General features: G+C 38.1%; 1 long non-coding RNA gene across 18 annotated transcripts in view; it reads right to left on the bottom strand.

The window, feature by feature from the left end:
- LOC144292805 (uncharacterized) overlaps positions 1-26,616 on the bottom strand; it is a 230,447-nt gene that overhangs the window by 40,387 nt on the left and 163,444 nt on the right. For 16 of the 18 annotated variants that reach the window (XR_013360176.1, XR_013360184.1, XR_013360185.1 and 13 more), the window contains 2 exons: positions 19,822-19,976; positions 19,296-19,431 (listed from right to left, as the gene is read on the bottom strand). This is a non-coding gene — a long non-coding RNA (uncharacterized LOC144292805). Of the gene's footprint in view, positions 1-17,155; positions 17,277-19,295; positions 19,432-19,821; positions 19,977-26,616 lie in introns of all 18 variants that reach the window. The other 2 variants (XR_013360189.1, XR_013360190.1) reach the window with 2 other exon arrangements.

Raw genomic sequence — 26,616 nt, 5'->3', positions numbered from 1 at the left:
GCTTTTAAATGATTCTTCTACCAAATGTCAAGACACCTTCTTTGCTTTAACAATAAACGTTTTGTAGTTAACAGATTTATTATTATTATAACCTTCTCCCTTCTCTTCTCTTCCTATCCAGGGTGAAGCCTCATCCTTCCTTCTGACCCTTTCTGCCAAGGCTAGTATTTACCTTTCATGACTGTTCTTGGAAAACCATGTTGGGTACAGGAGAGAGAGGGACTTCCCTGATGCTGCTTGCTACCCCAGGACTCCTTCAACCCTATGCTTGAGAAGGGATAGCAGGGTCAGTAGGAATCAGTTCTCTAGTAAGAGGTTCTAAATGCCCAAGAGGATCTAAATGACAAAAGAGCAGCATTTTTTTTCTTTCATCCAATTCTATACTCTTAGCCCCTAGCATATTACTTGACACACAACAGACCAGATACACAGATATGATCAGATGTATGTCCATTAACTTCATGGAGTTTATAATCTAATAGAAAATATAAATGATAAACACACACTGAATGGGAGTTATTTTGCAAGAGAGGGGATAGGGTGCTGTTGGCAAATCACCAAGGATATTAACCTAATCTATGGGAGTGATTCTCCAACTTTCTAGCTCATAAGAATCACCAGGAATTGCTCCATATGCAGATCCCTGGCCCCCACCTTCTAATTCAATTGTTCTGGAGAAAACCTCTGAAAGCTTAATTTTAACACCTCCCCCAATACTAACAGAGGTAATCTGAAAAATGCACTTCAAGAAAAATTAAGATAGGGTTCGGGATTTCCTCTTGGAGGAAGGTAACTTTAAGACTTAAGTGGGCCTTCTTCCTATTGTTTCAATGATAGTGGCTCAACTGCTAATACCTGTCAGTCTCTGTGACTTTCTTTTCTAAACTGGAGAGTATAGGGATGCCTGGGTGGCTTAGTGGTTTAGCGCCTGACTTCAGCTCAGGGCGTGATCCTGGAGTCTTGGGATCGAGTCCTACATCCAGGTCCCTGCATGGAGCCTGCTTCTCCCTCTGTCTGTGTCTCTGCCTCTCTCTGTCTGCATCTTTCATGAAAAAATAAAAGCTTTAAAAATATATAAATAAATAAGTGGAGAGTATGATTTAGCCAAGCTGATGATGAGGAATGAATCTGGAGTTTCTGGCACAGGAAAATTATATGAAGACCTAAAATAGAGAGGGGAAAGAGGAAAATAATGTCCCTACTGGGAAGCATGAATGATTAATGAAAAACTGGAGGAGGATGGGGATCCCTGGGTGGCGCAGCGGTTTGGCGCCTGCCTTTGGCCCAGGGCGCGATCCTGGAGATCCAGGATCGAATCCCACATCAGGCTCCCGGTGCATGGAGCCTGCTTCTCCCTCTGCCTATGTCTCTGCCTCTCTCTCTCTCTCTGTGACTATCATAAATAAACAAAAATTTAAAAAAAAATTAAAAAAAAAAAAAACTGGAGGAGGATGAATGGTGCACATGAAAGGCCTGAGTGGCCATGTTTAGAATATGGAACATTAACATACAAGGAATGGAAGATCACAGAGTGGCTATAGGCCTCTAAGAACATCTCTGACTCAACTACTTCATCCATAATCACACCTACATCACAGACTCTGTAAGGGTATAATGGGAACAATGCCTGACATAGAGTAACCCTTTAGTAAGTACTGTATATTATCATGATGACAAGATTTGTATTTGTTTTTTTTTATGTATATTTTTTATTGGAGTTGGATTTGCCAACATGTAGTATAGCACCCAGTGCTCATCCCATCAACTGCCCCACTCAGTGCCCATCACCCAGTCACCCCATCCCCCCCACCTCCCCTTCCACTAACCCTTGTTCATTTCCCAGAGTTAGTCTCTCATGTGTTGTCACCCTCTCTGATTTTTCCCACTCATTTTCTCTCCTTTCCCCTATAATCTCTTTCACTATTTTTTATATTCCCCATATGAGTGAAACCATATAATGAATGTCCTTCTCCGATTGACTTACTTCACTCAGCATAATACCCTCCAGTTCCATCCACGTTGAAGCAAATGGTGGGTATTTGTCATTTCTAATGGCTGAAGAATATTCATTGTATACATAGACCACAGCTTCTTTATCCATTCATCTTTCGATGGACACCGAGGCTCCTCCCACAGTTTGGCTATTGTGGGCATTGCTGCTATAAATGGGGTGCTATATATTGGGGTGCAGATGTCTCACCTTTTCACTGTATCTGATTCTTTGGGGCAAATCCCCAGTATTGCAATTGCTGGGTCCTAGGGTAGCTCTATTTTAAATTCTTTGAGGAACTTCCACACAGTTTTCCAGAGTGGCTGCATCAGTTCACATTCCCACCAACAGTGCAAGAGGGTTCCCCTTTCTCCACATCCTCTCCAACATTTGCTATTTCCTGTCATGTTAATTTTCACCATTCTCACTGGTGTGAGGTGGTATCTCATTGTGGTTTTGATTTGTATTTCCCTGATGGCAAGTGATGCAGAGCATTTTCTCATGTGCATGTTGGCCATGTCTGTGTCTTCCTCTGTGAGATTTCTCTTCATATCTTTTGCCCATTTCATGATTGGATTGTTTGTTTCTTTGTTGTTGAGTTTAATATGTTCTTTATAGATCTTGGATACTGGCCCTTTATTTGTTAGGTCATTTGCAAATATCTTCTCCCATTCTGTAGGTTGTCTTTTAGTTTTGTTGACAGTATCCTTTCCTGTGCAGAAGCTTTTTATCTTGATTAAGTACCAATAGTTCATTTTTGCTTTTGTTTCCCTTGCCTTCATAGAACTATCTTGCAAGAAGTTGCTGTGGCCAAGTTCACAAAGGGTATTGCCTGTGTTCTTCTCTAGGGTTTTGATGGATTCTTGTCTCACATTTAGATCTTTCATCATTTTTGAGTTTATCTTTGTGTATGGTGTAAGAGAATGGTCTAGTTTCATTCTTCTGCATGTGGATGTCCAATTTTCCCAGCACCATTTATTGAAGAGACTGTCTTTTTTCCAGTAGATAGTCTTTCTTCCTTTGTCGAATATTAGTTGACCATAGAGTTGAGGGCCCATTTCTGGATTCTCTATTCTGTTCCACTGATCTATGTATCTGTTTCTGTGTCAGTACCACATTGTTTTGATGATCATAGCTTTGTAGTACAACTTGAAATCTGGCATTGTGATGCTCCCGGCTCTGGTTTTCTTTTTCAATATTCCCCTGGTTATTCGGAGTCTTTTCTGATTCAACACAAATCTTAAGATGATTTGTTCCAACTCTCTGAAGAAAGTCCATGGCATTTTGATAGGGATTGCATTGAACATGTAAATTGCCCTGGGTAGCATAGACATTTTCATAGTATTAATTATAATTCAATGAAATAGAGACCAGAAGAACTGTAGAACCAGGAGTTTGTTCTTTGAAGAATTAATAAGATACATAAACCATTAGCCAGCCTTATTAAAAAGAAAAAAAAACTCAAATTAATAAAACCATGAATGAAAGAGGAGAGATCACAACCAATACCAAGGAAATACAAACAATTTTAAAAATGTATTATGAGCAGCTATACACCAATAAGTTAGGCACTCTAGAAGAAATGGATGCATTTCTGGAAAACCACAAATTACCAAAACTGGAACAGGATGAAATAGAAAACCTGATCAGGCCAATAACCAGGAAGGAAATTAAAGCAGTCATCAAAAACCTCCCAAGACACAAAAGTCCAGGGCCAGATGCTTCCCAGGCGAATTTTATCAAAAATTTAAAGAAGAAACAATACCTATTCTACTAAAGTTGTTCCGAAGGATAGAAAGGGATGGAATACTTCCAAACTCATTATATGAAACCAGCATCACCTTGATTCTAAAACCAGATAAAGACCCCACCAAAAAGGAGAATTATAGACCAATATCCCTGATGAACACAGATGCAAAAATTCTCAACAAGATACTAGCCAATAGGATCCAATAGTACATTAAGAAGATTATTCATCATGACCAAGTGGGATTTATCCCCGGGATGTAAAGCTGGTTCAACACTCATAAAACAATCAATGTGATAGATCACATCAACCAGAGAAAAAACAAGAACCATATGATCCTCTCAATAAATGCAGAGAAAGGGGGATCCCTGGGTGGCGCAGCAGTTTGGCGCCTGCCTTTGGCCTAGGGCGCGATCCTGGAGACCCAGGATCGAATCCCACATCGGGCTCCCGGTGCATGGAGCCTGCTTCTCCCTCTGCCTGTGTCTCTGCCTCTCTCTCTCTCTGTAACTATCATAAATAAATAAATAAATTTAAAAAAATAAATAAATAAATGCAGAGAAAGCATTTGACAAAATACAGCATCTATTCCTGATCAAAACTCTTTACAGTGTAGGGAGAGAGGGAACATTCCTCAGCATCTTAAAAAGCCATCTACGAAAAGCTCACAGCAAATATCATTCTCAATGGGGAAAAACTAAGAGCCTTTCCCTAAGATCAGGAACACGAAAGGGATGTCCACTCTCACCACTGCTATTCAACATAGTACTAGAAGTCCTAGCCTCAGCAGTCAGACAACAAAAAGAAATAAAAGGCATTCAAATTGGCAAAGAAGTCAAACTCTCCCTTTTCACAGATGACATGATACTGTACTTAGAAAACCCAAAGACTCCACCTCAAGATTGTTAGAACTCACACAGCAATTCGGCAGTGTGGCAGGATACAAAGTCAATGCCCAGAAATCAGTGGCATTTCTATACACTAACAATGAGACTGAAGAAAGAGAAATTAAGGAGTCAATCCCATTTACAATTGCACCCAAAAACATAAGATACCTAGGAATAAACCTAACCAACGAGGTAAAGGACCTATACCCTAAAAACTACAGAACACTTCTGAAAGAAATTAAGGAAGACGCAAAGAGATGGAAAAATATTCCATGCTCATGGATTGGCAGAATTAATATTGTGAAAATGTCAATGTTACCCAGGGCAATGTACATGTTCAATACAAGGTTTGTATTTGGATTGCTTTAAAATCTCAGGTAGAGCTGAGAATGGAGTTCAAATTAAATGAAATGCTCAACAAATTATAGAATCAAGCAACTTGGTGAGTCTTGGGGAAAAGCTGGAGCATAAGGCAGTAGCATGAATGCCAATAAAATAAGCATTACTTAAAGAAACAGAAAGTCTTACAGGAGGAACAGAAATTTCTCAACCACAGACACAAGAGAGTGAGACAGAACCAGAAATGATTACTACTGAAACTGGCATGGTAGGCACTTAATTAGCCAAATTAGAAGGTCTTAAAGCTGGCTTTGTGAGAATATTGTAATTACTATCCTTGAAACTACAACCCATAAGTCAGAAAGAGATGGCTCAGCAAGATGTAACTTTAAGTCTAGATCTGACTCCTGAGTTGAGTTAAGCCATTATAATGTTGGCCGATCCTTGAATATGTTCTAAGATTTCTCATCATCACTTAGCCTCAGATGGATCTCAAGAGAATGTACCTTAGAATTACTGGAGACTTGCATCTCCTCACTTGTCATTCTCATCCTTCTACCCTCTATGTGCTCAGCTTACAGAGCAAGTCCAGACCAAGCAAAAGCAGGTCCAAATGAGCATCATCCAGCCGTTGGCAGCTCTTACCTAAGAGCATCTTAAAACACTTGCAGGTGGTGGCCAGAAATGCTTAGTTTAGAGAAAGCTGGCCTACTCGCATGGATTTCGTACATCAGAAGGAAATGAGTGATATATTCCATGGTTTCTATCTTTAACTATATCACAGTTTATTAACCAGGCTATAATCTAGAGAGGTGTGGTTTTTATTTTAAGATGACGGTGTTCCAGCCATAAGACAATCCAGAGATTCCATATAAGAATGACAATCCAGAGGCTCTCATTTTATAATTAAGGAAAATGGTCCAAGAATCTATTTTTGAAAGTTGGCCAGGTGATTCTAGTATCCAGCCAGGTTATACCCACTGAATTATGTAAAGTTTGCTTAAGGCTCTTTTGCTTGCGAGTGCAGAAATGCACTCAAACATGTAAACTTGGATTTTCAAAGTGCTCAAGCAGGTGATATTCATGAAGAAAGTAGCTATGGTCTGGGGACTCTACGAAAAACTGGGAAGTGCCAGACCCATGCAGAGGAGTCATTACATACTCAGCTACAGCCAATCATTAGGATGTGGAAATGCTTATTCTGTGTTGTCAGGGCTTCTCATTTTACAACAGCTAAAATTCTGCATGTCCGTGTTAATCCCAGCACTTAAATTATGACAAAGAATTTTTAAGCATTTTATGGGATTTATGCTACAACCTAACACATAACAAAGTCCCAATTCTAAAGAATTGCCTCTGACAGGCCACCTAGCATCAGGCGTCCAGCTCTGGTCTTATAATTATGACCCATAGGTAATGTCTTATAATAAATGGCTACCACTCCTCTTGGGAACCAGTTGGGCAAGTAGTTTTCAAATATGAGAAAGCTGAAATTACCCAAATTGCCTCCATTTTAAAGAGGCAGGAGAACAGAATGGAGAAACTAGTTTGTTGCACTTCCCAAACCAGAAAACCAGAGTTGAGTGAGTAAGAGTTATAGGAAAGGAGATTTTGATTTATTGGCATTCTTCACAAATAGAACAGCCTTCCTTGTGAGGTCTGGTGACTTTTTAGTCACTGCAGCACCCAGGGAGTGGGTGAAAGATCACCTAATGGAAATGTGCCCACATGTGTGCACCTAGTAACAGGTAATGCCTTTCCCATCCGATTATCGTATGAATGAACGTACGTCTGCTATGCTGGGTTAAATTGTGAATATTCCTGACTCCCAGTCCTGTTGAACTGAATGTCTCCTAAAAGAATGTACAAATTACTTCTCTAATCACACAAGACTCAGAGTAGAGGTAATGGTGAATAAAGAAGCTCATGGTACTGTGTTCTGATATATGCAAGAGAAAACTTGTTTTTAGTGTAACTGTCTTCACATTTTATCGTGTGTTAATTTTTCTTTAACACCTCTTTTTAAATCCTGATAATTCCCATCCCCAGAGGAGATCACCAATCTTCCTTTTAACAGAGGAACTGTGTCTCAATGTCAGCCCTTCTGACAGAATGCACAGGGAGGAAGAATCAGCCCTGACCAGTCTGTGAGATTATAGGTCAGAATGGAAGGGAGCTCTCCCTGCAAATAAAAAGATGACCAAAAGCTTTTTTTAATAAAAAAGAATGATTTCCAGACCCTAGGAGCATTAAGTCAGCTGCATAGTTTCCAAGAGACAGAATGCAGCCTGCCAAACACTCCTGGAGCTCCGAGGATAAAATTGTAATTAAATTGATAATAGCACTAATGATCAAACGCCTCCATGCATTATCTTGTTTAATCTTTGCCCCAAACCTTGAAAGTAAGCATTATCATCCCTACTTTATACATGAATAAAATGAAGCTTAGAGACCTTAATAAAAGGGTGATTTGGAGACAGAGACCTAGTTTTGTGTCCTGACTCTCCCCTCTACTACCTACATGATATAAGGAATTTTTTTAAGCTCTCTAAACCTTAGTTCCTCACCCACAAAGGGGGATAATAATGGTAACTCTAGAGAAGGAATTCTCTGGGTATTGAATTAAATAAGTATCTATGCACATAGAAAACTCTTGATAAATATTACATAAATATTAAATAAAATTGTAACTGCCAGTAAATGGCAAAATTGAAACTAATTGATGCTCAAATCAGTTTTCTTGGCCATTAATTTCCTTCACTATGGTTCCATACTCTGTCAGAAGAGCTTCTCTATAGGGAAATATGCTACTTGCTGGTTCTATCTAGATCTTTGGTTCAATCAGTGGACTACACACCTCTGTCTTTGGGACTGACTTACTATTTCTACTTAGTTATAGGACTTTGATACACATCTTGGCTCCTGCCCCATAAATGGATTGATCTCATCATCTCTGTCCTATACTTACCTCCTGGTGGTATCAGTTGTTTCTCACCATCCTAATGCTGTAGAACACAACCACGAAAGCTTAATGGCATACAACTATAAATATGGATTTGCTGAATGGCTCTGTTGTCCTAGCCAAATATATCCAGATTGTTCATGAGCCTGTGGTCAGCTGGCATATTGGCTGGGGCCTATCTAATGTAGGATTGCTTTACCTGGGATAACCTGGATCTCTTCCATATGGACTCTAACCATCAGCAGACTCACTTGGGCTTCACCTCATGCAGAGCCAAAGGTCCAAAAGAGAAGAGAAGCTAAACAAGCCTCTTGAAACCTAGCCTTAGAACTGGCACAACATTATTTCACCTGCATTCTTTTTTTTTTTTTAATATTTTTTTTAATTTTTATTTATTTATGATAGTCACAGAGAGAGAGAGAGAGGCAGAGACACAGGCAGAGGGAGAAGCAGGCTCCATGCGCCGGGAGCCCGACGTGGGATTCGATCCCGGGTCTCCAGGATCGCGCCCTGGGCCAAAGGCAGGCGCCAAACCGCTGCGCCACCCAGGGATCCCTTCACCTGCATTCTATTGACCAAATGGGTTATAAGGCTAAGCCGATTTTTAGGGGTTAACAAATAGATGTCCTTTTGATAGGAGGATGCGTTAGGTCACATTGAAAAAGACATTACAGGAATAGTGCCATTTATGAAATCTACTACACTGCTCCATCAATGCTTAGAGTTACAAGTTCAGCGGCCAAACTTTTTTTTTTTTTTTCCCAAAAGGGAAGAGAGAGATCTACTATGGGTCAGTTGAAGACATTAAAAAACATTTTCAATCATAAGTATTGAAATAATATTTAGACAATGGGTTTTTGTTAGAGAGAGTAGAGAGAGCATGCATAAGTGGAGGGGGAAGGGCAAAGAGAGAGGGAGGGAAACAGAATCCCAAGCAGTATCCACACTGAGCACAGAGCTGATACAGCGCTCAATCCTATGACCCTAAGATCATGACCTGAGCCCAAATCAAGAGTTAGTCACTCAACTGACTGAGCTACCCAGGCACCCCTAAGTAATGGATTTTTTTTAATACTCTCGCTTGAAAGCTATCTGCTCTTCCAGAAGGAGTATTGAGGTACACCTTGATATCTAGTTAGTACTGGAACAAACGGTTGCAAAAGCACTGTTAAGGATCACCTTTTATGTAGGAAGAATGGAATCAAATAATAATGGCTTCTAGCCTTTTCAAATTCTACCAGTATCAGAGGATTTTTCTCAAGAGTGAGATCAATCTTTCCATTAGCCTGGGAGTTTCATTCTCATTCAATTACTTAGTCACCTAGTCCAGAAAGAGAATGTTAATGGCTTATAATTTCTAAGAACAATGAACACAAATCTATTGGTCTGGGATTATTTTGGGCCAAACATCAACCTCATACCAACATATTCAATATGAAATAACCCTGTAATACAGCGATTCAAAACTTAAACTAAGTTTTGGTTATGAAAGTTTAATAGTGAAGCAATTTAAGTCCTGGAACAGGAGCCCACATGAAAATTCTCTAATTTCTCTGTTTCCCAAGCAAAATTCATAAAACATGTGATCTCGGTTACAGACAAATCTGCCTTTAATTTACTAGGGGAAATCATAAATTATTCAACCCTCTTGCAGGCTTTTCTTACACCAGTATATAAAGTTCAATGCTATTTAGCAAGTATTAGCAATACACCTTAGTGTGTGCTTAAGGCTGTGTAGAAAAAAGATGCAGTATTCACCCCCAAGAAGTCAAAAGTCCTATACACCATGTTATCTCAGAATTATGATAGCTGTTTTTCTATCTCCACCTCCATTAGTTCATAGTATAGTCATTTTTCACTGGACAATTGTAAAATCCCCCTCGCTGTTCTTTCTGCCTTCAATCACATCTCTTTACTTGTTTACTATCCATCCTCCGCCACATCAAAGCTGGAGTAATATTAGAAAATGAAAATCTGACCACATTTCTGTTGTATGTAGAAAACCTCAAAGGCCTCCCATTACCCTCAAAGTAAGTCCAGACTTCTCTCCATAGGGTACTAAGCCTTCCAGGATTTTCCCCCCAAGTCCAACTTTTTCTCAGTTTGCCTGACATCTGTTCCATTTCATAGTCTATGGATTTCCTTACTCAAAACTACTTGTCTTCCTATCTATTCCATAGTTGTTAGTCATGTTTATGCCTTGTTTTGGAATTCCTTCACTGCCATCATTCCCCACATCTCCTTCCTTTTCTCCATTTTTCTACCACCTAACAAACTTTTTATGTCTCACTGGAGACTCACCTTTTAGGTATCTCTTTTTCCTAGGTATACCTAATGTATCCTATTTAAATTTTTTTTCTTTTCTTTTGTATTTTTTTCCTTATTTCACTTTTTTTAAAGCAATCTCTACTCCCAACATGGGGCATGAACTCACAACCTGAGATCAAGAGTCAGATGCTCTACTGACTGAGCCAGCCAAGCATCTCTCCTAGTTACATTTCTATCATAGCATTTCTGTCTGACTAAGCTTATCCTCACACTCTACTCAATTATAAACAGGATTTCATTCATTCTCATGTCTCCGGCTTCTAGCACAGTATCTGATATGGAACTAGTACCCTACAATGTTTCTTCAGGTAATGCATGGATAAATGGTTCCAATAAATGAATACATGTTTTGAGAGTGAGATATATGGGTACTGTCTTAAATTTGTTATACTTGCCTCTATGTTAAATGCTAAATAAGTAATATGGCCAGTAAGATGTGAAAGGTTTCAGATGAAGGGTAGGTAGTTCTGAGTTACTATCTACCATAAAGAATATAAAACTTCACCTCGGTCTTAAAAAGTAAATATACATTCACATAGATAGCGAGAAAGAGTAAGAGTAAAGGTGGAGAAGTAGAAATGCAGAGAGTATTCTGAGTGTGGAAATGTTGACTTTCTACTTGTGGGACATGAATGACCTATAAGAGGAAGACAAGTTGGAGGGAGGTTTTATATATTGAGCTTTTGTAAATTGGAAATAATGCATATATTTACATGAATAAGCCACATCACACTCTATTTTAATTTTGCTACTTTGTTCCTTTTTATATGCTCTATCTCTTTCATACTGGCTGGCATAAAAACCAAGGAGGACTCCAGATTACAGCCTCTGGAATTTAATGAGAATGGAAGAAATTGATAATATTATTCCATTCTCATTAAGATACTTTACTTCTAAGGGATTAATGTGGGGGGAGGTCATTTGGTATTCCTCTCGGATTGTTAGCCACCAAATGAGATATCAGACTGCTAATGGCTTTCACACTCTCCTTCAGATAGCCTGTACATCTCTGACCTTTCAAAGTTTGGTAACATAATTGGTTGGCCATGTTTTTCGTTTCCCTCAGGGTTAGTGAAACTCTCAAAGACAAGTGAGGGAAAAGGAAAGTTAAATATTTGTCCCAAGAAAGAAGCCAATCATAAAAGATCATTGGGTGGATCGGAACAGGACAAATCTATCGCCACTGCTGGAAAAGCAAGAATTTTCTCAACTGACAGCAAGTCCATCTTATGACTTGCAAAGCCTTGGAAACATGATCCATATATCACTTGACAGCTACTACCTATTAATGAATGATGTATTTCAGTAAAACATTAATTCAATGACTGAAAGAATGGAAGATATTGAGTAATAATATCTTCTGATTACTGTTTTACTCAAGATAATCATAGTCTCCTTTCTTTTCAATCATTTTGAAAAGTAGTATAAACTTCATTCATATATGAAACACTCAATAACTCCTTTGTTGAACAAGTACTATTTTTCTAATTTCTAGAGAAAGGAGATTAATCTTTTAATTTTGACTGATGAGTCAGGATTTTATTAGAATATTAGAGGATGAGGTTCTGCAGAATAAATACCATTCTCCATGATTATATACACAGAAAGCAAAGAGATGGAACTTTACAGAGTCTTCCTCATTTCAGGAAGAAGGGGTGCCAGGAACAAACCCGTGTCCTTAAAACTACAAATGACCACTAAACACATGATATTATTTGGAGCCAAGCACATGCATTAGGAATTGGAGCCAGATAATTTTCAGGTACTTGAGACTGAACAGCATTAAGAAAGGAAAGAGAAGAATGTGATAGAATTCACCAAGCAAACATCCAGGTCCACCAAATGTGCCTCCTACAAAAAGCAGAAGTAAAAGTGAATGGAACCTGTCTAGGGCCCTCTTTCAGAAGGAAATGCAAACATCCCCCCTAGATGGTAATGTTTATTGATATTTAAATAGAAATTTGATCTTGTTTTAGCATAGTCTTAAACTACTTAGGGATGTAGGTAGCTGCAAAAACACAGAGCCATCCATTCTGGGATGTTTATAATAGAAAGTAAATTTTCTCCTTCAAATAAGATTTTCCTAATCTGTATGTATGGGCCTAAGGGTCATGGGATGCTGGGGCAAAATAAGGACTCTCTTTAACTTAGACATGTGTTTCTTAAACTTCCATAAAAGATTAAAACCAGGGGGCTCTTGGAGTGGCTCAGTAGTTGAGCATCTGCCTTTGGCTTAGGTCATAATCCCTGGGTCCTGGGATCAAGTCCCTCATCAGGCTTCCTGCAGGGAGACAGTTTCTCCCTCTGCCTATGTTTCTGCCTCTCTCTTTGTGTCTCTCATGAATTAAAAAAAAAAAAAAAAAAAAAGATTAGAATTTGAGATAATTGTATCAAGTTACATACGCATCAAAAAAAAAAAAAAGTTACATACGCATCTGTGGAAGACTCTATTTACCAAAGATGACCCCCCAAAACATCTCCCATCCCATAATCTCTTCTTACAGTGAAACCTTGACACTCTTACCTAGTGGCAGGGTCTGCAGCCCCTCACCTTTAACCTAAGCAAACTATTGCAATGCCTCTGAGGTCCTAGCAAACAACTATACCCTTGCCAGACACATGAGTAAAGAAGTCTCCAGATAATTCCAGATCCCAGCCTTTGAGTCATTCCAGTCACCCCAGAATTCACGGAAAAAAGACAAACTATCATCATCATATCCTATCCAAGTTCCTGACTCATTGAATCTGGGAGCGTGGCAAAATCACTGGTTTCCCCCACTAAATTTGGGGTGTTTTTTAATTCAGCAATAGATAACTAGAACAATTTCAAATCTTCATCACAATCTTTTGTATAGCCTTTCTATAAGTATACATTAAACAACTACCATGGCCCAGGTACTGTGCTAGGCACTGGGCTAAAGGACATCAAGAAGACAGATGTGATCCTTGCTGCCTGAGAGAGATAGAGGCAAACAAGATAAATAGAGCTGAATAACTGCAACTCAGAAAACAACTGGGAAGCAACTGGAAGTGTCAGAGAAAAACTTCATGGTACATGGGATACTACTTAAAGATCTCCAAGGAGGTGATATTTAAGCTGAGACCTTCAATCTGTTCTAGACTATCCCTTGTTTTACACCACTTGGTCACTTTATGTGGGGACAAGGAGAGGACCTAGATCTCCTGACTCCTATTTTAATATTCCCTTCTGGTCCAGCCTCTCCTAAAGAAGGGAATACTAACCTATAAACATCTTTGTTTTACCGTGAAAGGAAATATGGAAGCATGCAGTCTATTGAAATTATTCTCTTTGTCACAAGGTTTGAAAGCCATTTGGGAAGGAGCTACGAACTCAAAAACTTGCCATCTCAGGATAAATGATTATAATATTATATAAGATTTACAGATAAATAAAATGTATAAGATATAAGCTAAATACAATTTTTAAATGTTAAAGAACCAACAAACATCTACCTTAAAGAGTAATTATCACACTGGATTTTGTTAGAAACCAGAAACTAGGGGCACCTGGGTGGCTCAGTTGGTTAAGCAGGCGATTCTTGATTTCTTCTCAGATCATGATCTGAGAGTCCTAGGATGAGCCCTGCTGCAAGCTCCGTGCTCTGCAGGAAGTCTGCTTGAGGATTCTCTCTCCCTCTGCTCCTCCTCACTGCTCATATGCTCTCAAATCAATCAATCAGTCAATCAATCTACAAAGAAAGGAAGGAAGGAAGGAGGGAAGGGAGGGAGGGAGAAAGAAAGGGAGGGAGGAATGAGAAAGCAAGCAAGCAACCAGATACATGTCCTAAACACTCTGTCCAGAATTTGAGTGCCCCCTTACAAAAAAAAAAAAAAAAAATTGAGTGCCCCCATACAAAACAAGCCCCTCTCACACCAGGTGGAGTGAAACAAGGGTTACTGGAACATGGAAAAGATACCAAGGTGTAAGGTGGAAATGAAGTCCAGACACTGCTGCTGCGTAGCCATCTGAACTTACACAAACGTCTGACCTCTTGGTATTTGGATAATACGATCTCTGGCTTCCCTGCAGCTTTAATACTCTGTGCTTCTAAGTATAACTTCAGATCCCTCCTCCGATGCCACCTAAGCTGTCAGTTCATTAAAAGGACACATAATTATAAAAAGGGGAGTCCTGTGTTTTTAGACTACTTCATTCTAGAGAACTCTATCCTACATTTATCATAGAAGGAGAAGGAATGCATCTAATATTTATAATTTATTTCATAAGAATTTTTAAGTCTAAAAACTTTTCACACTCTGTCAACATAAAAGGCACTTGTTTTGTTCATGCTTATAAAACCATCACTTATTCTAGCTGTGAGGAAACCCCAATTGTTTTAATTGTTGAGAAATCATAGTGATTCCCTCTACCTGCTTTGTCTACCTCCATTCTTTAAACTCTTCTCTTGTAAATATACTATGTAGAAAAGACTATATTTGATAGCATTCCAATCCACACTGAACTCAGATGGACTTATTTCTCTAAAAAAAAAAAAATAATAATAAAAAAGTTGTTCCTACATAGCCCAAAATGAGTAGGTACATTTTTGGGTAAGTATAAGAGTTTAATGACCACTCAGATTCATTAGCTGTCAGATGCAAAAGAAAAACAAGATAATCCCAAATGTTTTGACTTTTAGGATATTGCATCTAGGATTCATGTATATACTCTCCTCTTTAACCACTCTCTTCAGTTGGCTAACTCCTGCTCGTGAAGCAGGTTTCAGTGTAGACATCTCTTCTTGCAGGAAGCCAAGGCCCCCTTCATTTAACCCAATGGTCTCCACTGGGTACAATTTTCCTTCTCCCCTCAGAGAACATCTGGCAATGTCTGAAGACATTCGGAATTGCCACAACCTAGGGGAAAGATGCTACTGGCATCTAGTGGGTAGAAGCCAATGATGCTTCTGAACATAATGTGCAGGACAACTCCCATAACAAAAAATTATCTGTCCCAAAAGTCAGTAGGGCTGCTCTTGAAAAATCCCAATTTAACCCACCATAGGTTTTATCACATTGCATCGTATTTGCAGAATTCACACACCTGGACAAGGGCATACCTAGATTTCCACTGCATGTTCCTTGTGTACCTGGTATTAATTATATAGATGACAAAAATGAAACAACTGGCTGGCTGAATGAATAAATGACAGTATTAATTATACACAAATGAAGGAAGCAAAAGCAAGATCATAGAACATTTATTGTTAGTAAAATGTTTTTTAGATCATCTAGCTAAAATGTTTACAGTTTACAAAGTATTCTAAAACCACTGTCACGCATGATCCAACAGCGTAGCTTGATAACAGAACATAAAGTATTAATCCCATTTTTACAAAGAAGGCATGAATTCTCAGAGGAGTTAAGAGGATTGGAAATGTAAATGATACAAAATGATCTGGCGTTGGGGTTTTCTTACAAAGCCTTGACTGATTTGTAACAAGATTTTAAGCACTTAGAAATAACTAGTTAGCGTGGAGTGGACATTACACTCTGTTATACAGCCAAAGAAGAGAAGTTTTAGCTTTGGGCAATCAAAACCCCATGAACACTCAACTTCAGCTAACAAAAGCAACCAAGTGTCATTAAGGAAAAGAGAGTCATTGACTCTTAGTAGAGTTGGCCTAATAACACACTACAATTATGAAATAAAGTGTCACTTTGCAATTCCTTTACAGGTAGCTCAAAGGCACCAGGGATACATCCTAGGTAATGATGGAAATAAGATGTTCCTTGTTAAATCTCAAATCAGCCAGGTTCCCCACCCATGTGGAATGCAGAACATACAGCAGGTAGATTTCCAAAGCAAATTTCCTGGATTTCAAACAACTTTGCAACTTGTTAGCTGTATTTCTTTGGGAAAATATCTTAACATCCATATATGGGCCTTAGTTTCCCTAACTGTAAAGTAAGGACAATAATTATAAACATTTTGTAGGATTGTTGAGACTGTGAAACATGTTCATACCCATAAAATATTTGGAATAGTGCCTGAAATGGAGCAACTACCTGGTAATTTTCCTCCTTCACTCCCTCCATCCCTCCTTTCCTTCCCCCCTCCTCTTCTCCATTTCCTTTTTCTTCCTCTTTATCATCATCATCATTATCGTCATCATCATCATCACTAGTTCTGTATGCTTTCTCACATAAATATTTATCTCATGGAGATAAATAAGCCACATCAATACACTATATGTGTCTCATATATAATCAAATATCTATTTTAAAACATATGTAACTCCTTTGTCTAATGTAGTAAAGATTTATATTTCTTGGCTCCCTGTGATGAAAAAAACAGCTATTTTGAAGTCCTGCCTTAGGCATTTCTCATATGCAACTAGGCTCATACCCAGAGCCTGGACAGTAAGATAAGGACCTAAATTTGGGATTCCCACCACAAATTCCCCCTTTACTTTTCCCAAGGCACCTTTGGGAATAATCACTTTGAGTTGAGTCCACAAAAAGTTAGCACCCCAACCCCTTATAAGTAGTAGGTGCTTGCTGCTCTGCTCCTACCTCATGCTGGCTCACAACATTGGTTGGAAGACCACCCTGCCCCCAGCGCATTGTGCCCTCTTCCCTGTCACATCCCCCCAATTACTGGGATCAGTAAGTAATAAATTTTGTGACTTTACTTTCTCTGTGTGGGTGTACTGAAATTATTCCTTCAATCAAACTTCTGTAAAGTGGGAGCTCAGGGGTCAGGAGAACTACCTATAGACCGCCTATGGATGGCAGGTGCCTCTTCATTCAGCAGGGGATAATCCGCATATTCTTAATCTATATACCAATTATGGTCCTCCAACACACTTTCTAGCATCCTATTCAACCCAGCTTCTTTGGTAACAAGCCAAGTTCTTTGGGGGAACTGCCTCACTCACCTGATGTACAGTCTCGGTGGGACTGTATATCAGGGGCTCTGTTCTCTGTTAAGTGTGGGTGGGCACTGGATCCGATTTTGACTATGGTGCTTCTCTCTCTCTTTCTCTAAGAACTCTGAATCTTGAAAAGAAAGATATAAATACCCACAGACTAGAATGTATTGATTATGGTGACAGCTACATTGATGACACTGTTAAATAAATTAATCCCTGTTGCCTAAATTTTGAAAGATATCTTGGTACTTGGCTATATGAGCTTGCCAGGGGGCTGTTAACAAATACTACAGACCAGGTGGCTCACATAACACAAATTTATTGCCTTGTCGTTCTAAAGCCAGAAGTCTGAAATCTAGCCTCCGGGATTGTCAGCAATGCTCGCCACTCCTTGGTTTATAGACCCAACATCCCAATAGTTGCCTTGATGTTCATCTAGCATTCTTCCTTTGGGAGTGTCTGTTTCTTCAACATGGCATTCTTTCATAAGGACACCAATCATGCTGCATTAGGAGCCCACCCTCTTCCAGGATGACCTTAGCTTTATTTAATGAAACTGTATGGCCTTCTTTTCAAACTAAGGTCACATTCTGAGGGACTAGGTTTAGCCCTTCAACATATTAATTTTGAAAGGATGTAATTCAACCCATTACACTGGACTCTTCCCATCTGTGGTCTATGGCCATCACTGTTTATTCTGTAAGCTGCTCAACTTTCCTCCAATAAAATTCTTTCCTTCTTAAGTTATCCAAAGTCCATTTCTGTTGCTTTCTATCAAAAAATTCCAACTACCATAAGTCATATTGCAGATCAACTCAGTCCTGGGAAATTGCTTTTATGGGGGGGATAGTTTATTGTTTAAAGTAAAATTGATACTTTTTATTCTACTGAGAATGATCTCTCACTGTGAGAGTAAAAGATACAATCATGTAGCTTAAAACTAGAGGCAATCCTGAAGAGATACATAACTGATAACAAATTAGGAAGTAAAAAATAGATGCAAAATAAATGAGTATAATTCTTCAGATTTCAGACTGAGAAAAAAATAGCTATGTTAATGTCTAAAAAAGGCAATAATGCTGGGAAACTGAGTTTCTTATGGATTGTTGGTGGCATTCAAGTTAGTGCAAACTTTTTGGAGGACAACGTAATACTATCTCATACAATCTTAAAATGTGTGCCCTTCAACCTTGCAAATACACTTCTAGGAATCTATCCTACAATAGTACTTGTCTACGTGCAAAAAGGTATTTATACAGAATGTTCTTAGAAGCTTTGCTAACAATGGTAAAATACTGTAAAAATACAAATATCCATCACGTATTAAAAAGTTTAAAATTAGGTAGTTCTATATGTATTATTCTGAAAGGGCATTCTAGGTTTCATGTGAAAAAGTGGAAGAATGCTGTATTCAATGAATTTCTATTATTTTAATATGAGAAAAAAGCTACAGGCATGTGTACCTATGTACATATATATTTATATATATCTAGAGAGGAATATGTAATAATAAAGCAAAACTATTAATAATACTTTCATTGAGGGAGTGGAATGGGTTACAGGAATACAATGGAAATATTTCATACTTCATTTTATAAATTTCTGTAATTTTTTTTTACAAAGCACATGTATTACTTTGACATAACAAATAGATCAGTGTTGCTCATAAGTGAATAATGTAAAGAGCTTTTCTAGGAGAAATTCTCATTGCCTTGTTCTCCCGTCTTGACCTATATCAAGTCAATTACAATATTGTGTCGATGTACGTAAAGCGTTAACTCCTTAGACTAAACTAAATGTAACACTAAAAACCAAGTAAAATTTTGTTTCAATTAGAAGGAAAAATTGGTACTGGAATATCATGTTGGTTGTTTTGTTTTGTTTTAAAGTTTGTTTATTTATTTATTTATTTATTTATTTATTTATTTATTTGAGACACAGAGAAAGAGGGAAGGAAAGAGAGCTGAGTGAGGGCAGGGGAGAGGGAGAAGCAGGCTCCTTGCTGAGCAGGGAGCCCAATGAGAGGCTGTATCCCAGAACCCCAAGACCATGACCTAAGCCAAAAACAGACACTCAAGCTACTGAGCCACCCAGGTGCCCCCAATGTTGGGCTTAACAGCAAGTGGCAAACAATCAACCATACTACCTAGATTCCCCTTCAAGGAAGGACGTGCTGATCAACTGGGAGCACAGGCTCCAGCCATCATCTTCTTCAAGGTCGGCCTCTGCTGCAGCTTTCTGGCCAAGGTCATGCCTCTCCTGGAGCAGTCTGCACCTGGAAACTGCAAGATCATGCATGCTGTAATGGCCTTCCATTTCAGTTTGATGTGGGGCAGGTCTCCAAGCAGTGCTTACCCCAGAGCTCCCCACCAGGTAGGCCGAGATTTCACTGGTCAGCATCAGAGTTCCTTATTCTACCCAGTTCCATCCTTTCCTCCCTTCTTTCACAGATACTGATCTCGGGTAAACACCTTGCACCCCAAGTTCTCTGTTTCCAGAGAATTTGATCTGCAACACAGCAGAAAGACTGTCTATGCTTTTGGTTTGACAACACCAATACAGGAATGAACATTTAATGACCAGGACAAAACAGTATCAATAACCTCAACCCTGTATTTGCCCGTCTTCATCTGGAGCCATGCAATAAAAGCAAAGGCAACTTGTGTGCTTACGGATACGATTCTTTTCTTTTTCCCCTTCCATTCTTCAATAAGTTATGCAGCCGTAACTGGTAATTAAAAGCTCCAGTAGCTCATCTTCCCATTGTGCAGAACAGAAAATCTTTAATGAAATATTAGACGGGGAATATTCAGGACAACTGAGAGCCCTGCAAAGCATAAACAATTGCTGGGTTAAAATATTGCACTAAACAGGCAGTTATTTCAATGAGGCATTGTACCAGCTACCAATTATTTCATAAAACATTGCACACAACATGGCCAATAATTCAGAAACACACCTCACAGGATAATTATTCAAGGCCGTTCAATAAATGTTTACTCCAAACTGGCAATTATTTCTTTAACAATGATGATACATTCAGGAGAAGTTTGCAAAGCCTGTCATAAATAGATATGCTGAAGGAAACCTATGTATGCACCAGAGTTTCGGGTTCAAAGGCTTTTAAGAAGGTAAGCACAGATGAAAAAAATATATATATATGTTTTTGCTAAACAAGCCATTTCCCCTGTATTTCTTCATCCCTTCAATTCATTTATTCATGAAATATCTATCTGTCACTTACTTTATATCCTGCACTGCTGGGACAAACAGAAAAATTCCTGTGCTCCAGGAGGAGCTTACAATCTGTTGGGGAGGGCACTGTGTGACGTGATGTATGCGGCAAGGAAGGTGTGCAGTTGCCCTATCTCTCTCTCCAACTCATCCCCTACCATTCTTCCTCCTCTTCAGCTGCTCTGGGACTGTTTTCTTTTTTTCAGCTCTCCAAATCTGTCTCTAGTTTAGGCCATTTGCCACAGGTGTCTTCTCGTTCTATAGCCGTGCTATTCTGCAGGGCAGCCACTAGCCACATATGTCTACTGAGTCATTGAAATGGGGTTACTCTAACTTATATTTGCCATGAGTGTGAAACATTCACTAGATTTTGAAGACTTTGTACAAAAAAATGTAGGACAGTCCACCAATAATTTGTTAATAAAATTGTGTGATAATATTTTAGAAATATTGGCTTCTACAAAATATACTATTCAAATTAATTTTACCTGTTGCTTTGTTTTCATTGTGGCTACTACAAAAAAAAAACAAAACTACTTATATTCCTTGCATTATAGTTCTACAGGACAGCTCTGGTCTAGAACATACCCACCTATTCTTACTTTCTTCTTGGTTTTCTGGTGGCAACTCGCTGTCCTTTTCTGAAAGAGGTTTTCCCTGACTACTATTCTAAAGAAGACACACCACTTCACCACTTTGTCACTCCCACATTACTGCATTTAACTTGTTTTTTATTGTGGTAAAACACACATAACATGAAATCTATTCTGGTAACAAACCTTTAAGCATAGAATACAGTATCACGGGCATACCTAATTTTACTGTGCTTCACTTTATTGCACTTTGCAGATATTGCAATTCTTATAAATTGAAAGTCTGTGGCAACCCTGCATCAAGCAAGTGTACAAGCACCATTTTTCCAACAGCAGGTGCTCATTTTGTCTCTGTTTCCCATTTTGGTAATTCTCACAGTATTTCAAAGATTTTTTATTACTATTCACTACTATATTTCATTATTATAATTCATTATTATTATGTTTGTTATGGTGATCTGTTATCAGTGATGTTTGATGTCACTATTGTGATTGTCTTGGGGCACCACAAACTGTGCCCACATCAAATGGTAAACTTAATAAATGTGTGATTTGTTTCCCCACCAAGCTTTCTCCTCTTTTTCCCTCTTCTTAGGCCTCCCTAGTCACTGTGACATAACAATATTGAAATTATTAGGCCAATTAATAACCCTACAATGGTCTCTAAGTGTTCAAGTAAAAGGGAGAGTTGCATATCTCTCACTTTTAAATCAAAAGCTATAAATAATTGAACTTAGTGAAGAAGTCATGTTGAAAGCCAAGACAGGTCAAAAACTAGGCCTTTTATGCCAAGCAGTCAGCCAAGTTGTAAATGCAAAGGAAGAGTTTTTGAAGGAAAATAAAAGTGCTACTCCAGTGAACACATGAATGATAAGAAAGCAAACATTCTCTTAAACCAAGGCCTAATCCAGAGCACAGCCCTAACTCTTGAGTTCATGAAAGCTGAGGGAAATGAGGAGCTGAGAACAAAAGTTTGAAGCTAGCAGAGCTTGATTTGTGAGATTTAAGGAAAGAAGATATCTCCATGACATAAAAGCGCAAGGTGTAGCAGCAAGCATGATGCGGAAGCTACAGCAAGTTCTCCAGAAGATCTAGCTAAAATAATCTATGAATGTGGCTACATTTCACACTTCTAATGTAGACAAATAGCCTTCTATTGGAAGAAGATGCCCTAGGACTTCCATAGCTACAAAGGAAAAGTGAATGCCTGGCTTCAAAGCTTCAAAGGACAGGCTGATTCTTTTGTTAGGGGCTAATGCAGCTGTGACTTTCATTTGAAGCCAGTGCTCATTTACCAGTCTGAAAATCCTAGGGCCCTTGAGAATGATGCTAAATCTACTCTGTGCTCTAGAAATGGAACAACAAGATCTGGATGGTAGCACATATGTTTACAACAGGGTTTACTGAATCTTTTAAGCCCACTGTTTAGACACACCACTCAGTTTAAAGGAATCCTTTCAAAATATGAAGGCTCATTGACAATGCACCTGGTCACCCAAGAGCTCTGATGGAGATACCCAATGAAATTAATGTTCTCATGCCTGCTAACATAACATCCATTTTGCAGCCCATGGATCAAGGGTCAAGGAGTAATTTCAACTTTCAAGTCTTATTATTTAAGAAACACATTTTGTAAAGCTATAGCTGCTATAGACAGTGGTTCCTCTGATAGATCTGAACAGAGTAAACTGAAAACATTCTGAAAAGGACTCAGTATTCTAGAGGCCGTTCAAGAATATTTGTGATGCATGGGAAGAGATCAAAATACCAACATGAACAGGACATTTCTTCCATTTGGAAGAAGTTTATTCCAATTCTCATGGACAACTTTGAGGGGTTTAAGACTTCAGGAGAGGAAGTAACTAGAGATGTGGTAGAAATAGCAAAAGGATTAGAATTACAAGTGTAGCCTGAAGATGTGACTGAATCACTGCAATCCCATGACAAAACTTGAATGGATGAGGAGTTGCTTCTTATGGACGAGCAAAGAAAGTGGTCTCTTGAGATAGGACCTACTCCTGGGGAAGATGTTATGAAGATCACTGAAATGACACCAAAGAATTTAGAATACTACATAAACTTGGTTGATAAAACAGCAGCAGGCTTTGAGTGGGTGACTACAAGTTCGAAAGAAATTCTGTGGATAAAATGCTATCAAACAACATCCATTCCTGAAAGGAAGTCAACCAATGGAGCAAACTTCACTGTTGTCTTATTTTAAGAAGTTGCCATAGCCACCCTAATCTTTAGCAACCTGCACCTGATCTCTCAGCAGACATCAACATCAGGGCAGGAGCCTCCACCAAAGATTATAACTTGTTGAAAGCTCAGATCATGACAAGCATTTTTTTTTAGCAATAAACTATTTAATTAAGGCACATTCACTGTTTTTTAGACATACTGCTATTGCACACTATATGACTACTGTATAGTATAAACTTCTATATGCATTTGAAAACCAAAAAATTCATTTGAGCTGCTTTATTGTGATATTCACTTTATTACAGCAGTCTGGAACCAAACCTACAATATCTCTAAGGTACATCTGTATTAATAATATGCACATTTTTGTACAGGTCTCCAGAACTTTTTTGTCTTGCATCACTGAAATTCTGTATGTATTGAACAACTCCCCAATTCTCCCTACCCATGATTCTTAACAACCACTGCTCTACTTTCCACTTCTATGAGTTGGAATACTTTAGACACCTCATGCAGTATTTGCCTTTTTATGGCTGACTTATTTCACTTAGTATAATATCCTCGAAGTTTACCCATGTGGTAGCATATGACAGTATTTCCTTATTTTTTAAGGCTGAATATTATTCCTGTGTGTGCACGTATGCCACATTTTCCTTATCCATTCATCTCTTGATGCAATTTTTTGATTTTTTCGACTCTTGACTCTTGTGAATAATGTTGCAATAAACAGCCGCTATGGAAAATATTATGTAGCTTCTTCAATAAATTAAAAATAGAACAACAATATGATCTAGCAATCTCACTTTTGAATATTTATCCAAAAATTTTGAAATAAGGCTCTCGAATAGATATTTGCACTCCTGTGTCCACTTAATTTTCTTCTTAGTACTCATTACTATCTGAAATTATCTTAATGGCTTGTTTCTTTATTTTTTTTATCACCCCTGCCAAAATAAAAACCCCATGAGAGCAGAGACCCTATATGTCTTCTTTACCACTGGACCCACAGCTATAATACAATGCCTGCCACTTAGTGAGTATTCAGTAGATAATTGTTTAGCAAGCAAATGGAGATGCATTGCAAGCCTAAATAAGGGAATATCCAAGTTGCCTAGGAAGACAGAGAAGGTAGCATTCCAGATTGAGGGGTATTTGGTTAGGTTCACAAGTCAGAAGGGATTCCATCCATCCTTCTATCCAGCCAACCACCTTGCTATCCATCTTCCTTACCACTGGTTCATTTGCTCAGAAGACATTGTGTAGCACTTATATGTTTAAGGCATTGTGCTAGTTGCAGAGAGATACAGAAGTGAATAAGGGTAATCTGGCTCTCATTATTAAGCAGCTTACATCCTAAATGGAAAGACCAATGGTTAGGTAATTACATAAAAAAAAAAATACTTAATTACAATTTTAATGAGTGTGAGGGAGTCAGAAAAGATTTGCATGGGTAAGCAGTATTTATACTAAGACCTGACAGATGAGGAGTTAGTCTGAACAAAGCCCTAGAGAGACTGGAACAAAGGGAAATTCAGAGAAACCCAAGTAATTCAGTTGTGCTGAAGCATAAATCATGTATGTGACACAGAAAAAGTGGCTAGCAGAAATGTAGGTAATTTTATAGATAGCCTATTTTAAGCTAAAGAAATAAATGTTGTTGTAGAATAAAAAATTCAACAATGACCCAAAGTTTGAAGTCAATGCCACATGTCACCAGGCCAATCATGTAGGAGTCAGATTGAAATGAACATTGACTACCTATAAGTGGAATTTTAATCACCTTAAAAATTTGATCAAATAATCAAATTTATTTTTAAAAATTCAGAAAATGTTACTAAAAGGAAGTTAAAGTTATTCCTGTTCCTACTTTCCAAAGATAAGTACCACTAAGACTTTGGTTCATCTACCTTGACTATTTTTTCTATATGTATATACACATAGATTTTACAAAATGGCCAAGTATAAATAATAATTCTTCTGTAGTTATCAGTATCTCCAAAACAAGAGTAGGAACAAGACTCTAGTAGACCTGTAACTATTATTTTTCTAGGAACATAAAGAAATTTTAGAATCTGCTTTTAAGAACTAAATTCTCCCCTAAAATTTAGAAAGTAAAATTAGTAGTTTTCACCACATTCCCACAAAGCCAGCAGTGTCACTGAAAGTTCTTTGATTCAAAATCAAGGAAAGATGATATTCTTCCTTTCAGATATATGGCCAGACACTTACTATGAAGTCTTACTATAAATAATTAAACATAAGCCACCAATGCCCCTAGTAAAATACATGAACCAAATATATTTATGGGATGCAGTACCTAAACTGATTATCATGTGCTTATTCCCTTACCTAATCAAGATTGGTTTGTAATTCAAAACAAATGTCACAATCTTTAGAGCAAAGGAAAATTAATGAGCATGAATAGTCTATAACTCTAACTTAAAAAAATTTTAAACCAGGCCAATCAAACCATTCTCGATCAAATCACAATTTCCTAAAAACTGAACACTTTGGTAACCAAAATAAGAAAGGTCTTGATAATTTGCTGTGTTCTATTCTACCCAAGTATGCAAATAACACATTTTATAACCCCGAACTTTCTTTCCTTATTAACTATAACATTTCTCAGCCTGGCAACTATAGTTGATTAAGAGCCCACATTTTTCACCCATCCTTGTATTCATACACTTTGCCACATAACTTTGCAGTACTCTTCTATTCTGGATGGGATGTTCTGCTTCACCTTTTGACTCTGGCTCAGTCATGTCAACAAGCAAATGTGAATCCAGTAGAGGCTTGGAAAAGTGCTTGCTTGTTTTAGTTTGTTCTATTGCTTCTCTACAGTAGCCACAAACACATGCTTGAGCTAGCTTGTTCCATTCATCCCAGCCAAGACTATCCTAAATCAGCCAATGACCAGATGATGCCCAGGTGGACAACTGAGCCCAACCCAACCTCAAAGAACTGCCAAGCCAATTCCAGACTGAATTGCCAACCTCCAGACTTGTAAGCAAAATAAAAAATGATTAAATTGTTTTATACCACAGATCTTTGGAGAGATGATGCAAAACACAGCATTACTGAGACAACAGACAATTGACAGACACAGTAATCAAACTCTAAAGTAACAAATATCTTCCCTACTACCATTATTTTCACTCCTCAAAAGAAGTCAGAGTATATTAGAGAAGACAGTAACTAACTAAATAACTAATAATTTCCTTCTTTTTTTTCTAATTAAATTTTCTACAAAGAAATATCTTGGTCATAAATTACAACTCACTCATAGTAAAACTTTTGTAATTGTTACTAGTGACAGTATTTTGACCATTTCCAAACTTCCATGATGAATGTACAGGAAGAGAAAAAGAGCTTATTACTCTTTTCAGACTGGTAACTGGTACTTTTAACAGTTGCTGTTCTTCCAAATTGGTTTTC

The sequence above is a fragment of the Canis aureus genome, chromosome 21 (assembly GCF_053574225.1).
Source record: "Canis aureus isolate CA01 chromosome 21, VMU_Caureus_v.1.0, whole genome shotgun sequence".
Classification (NCBI taxonomy): Eukaryota; Metazoa; Chordata; class Mammalia; order Carnivora; family Canidae; genus Canis; species Canis aureus.
Note: the sequence above shows the minus strand (reverse complement) of the source record. Positions and strands in the feature narration are given on the sequence as shown.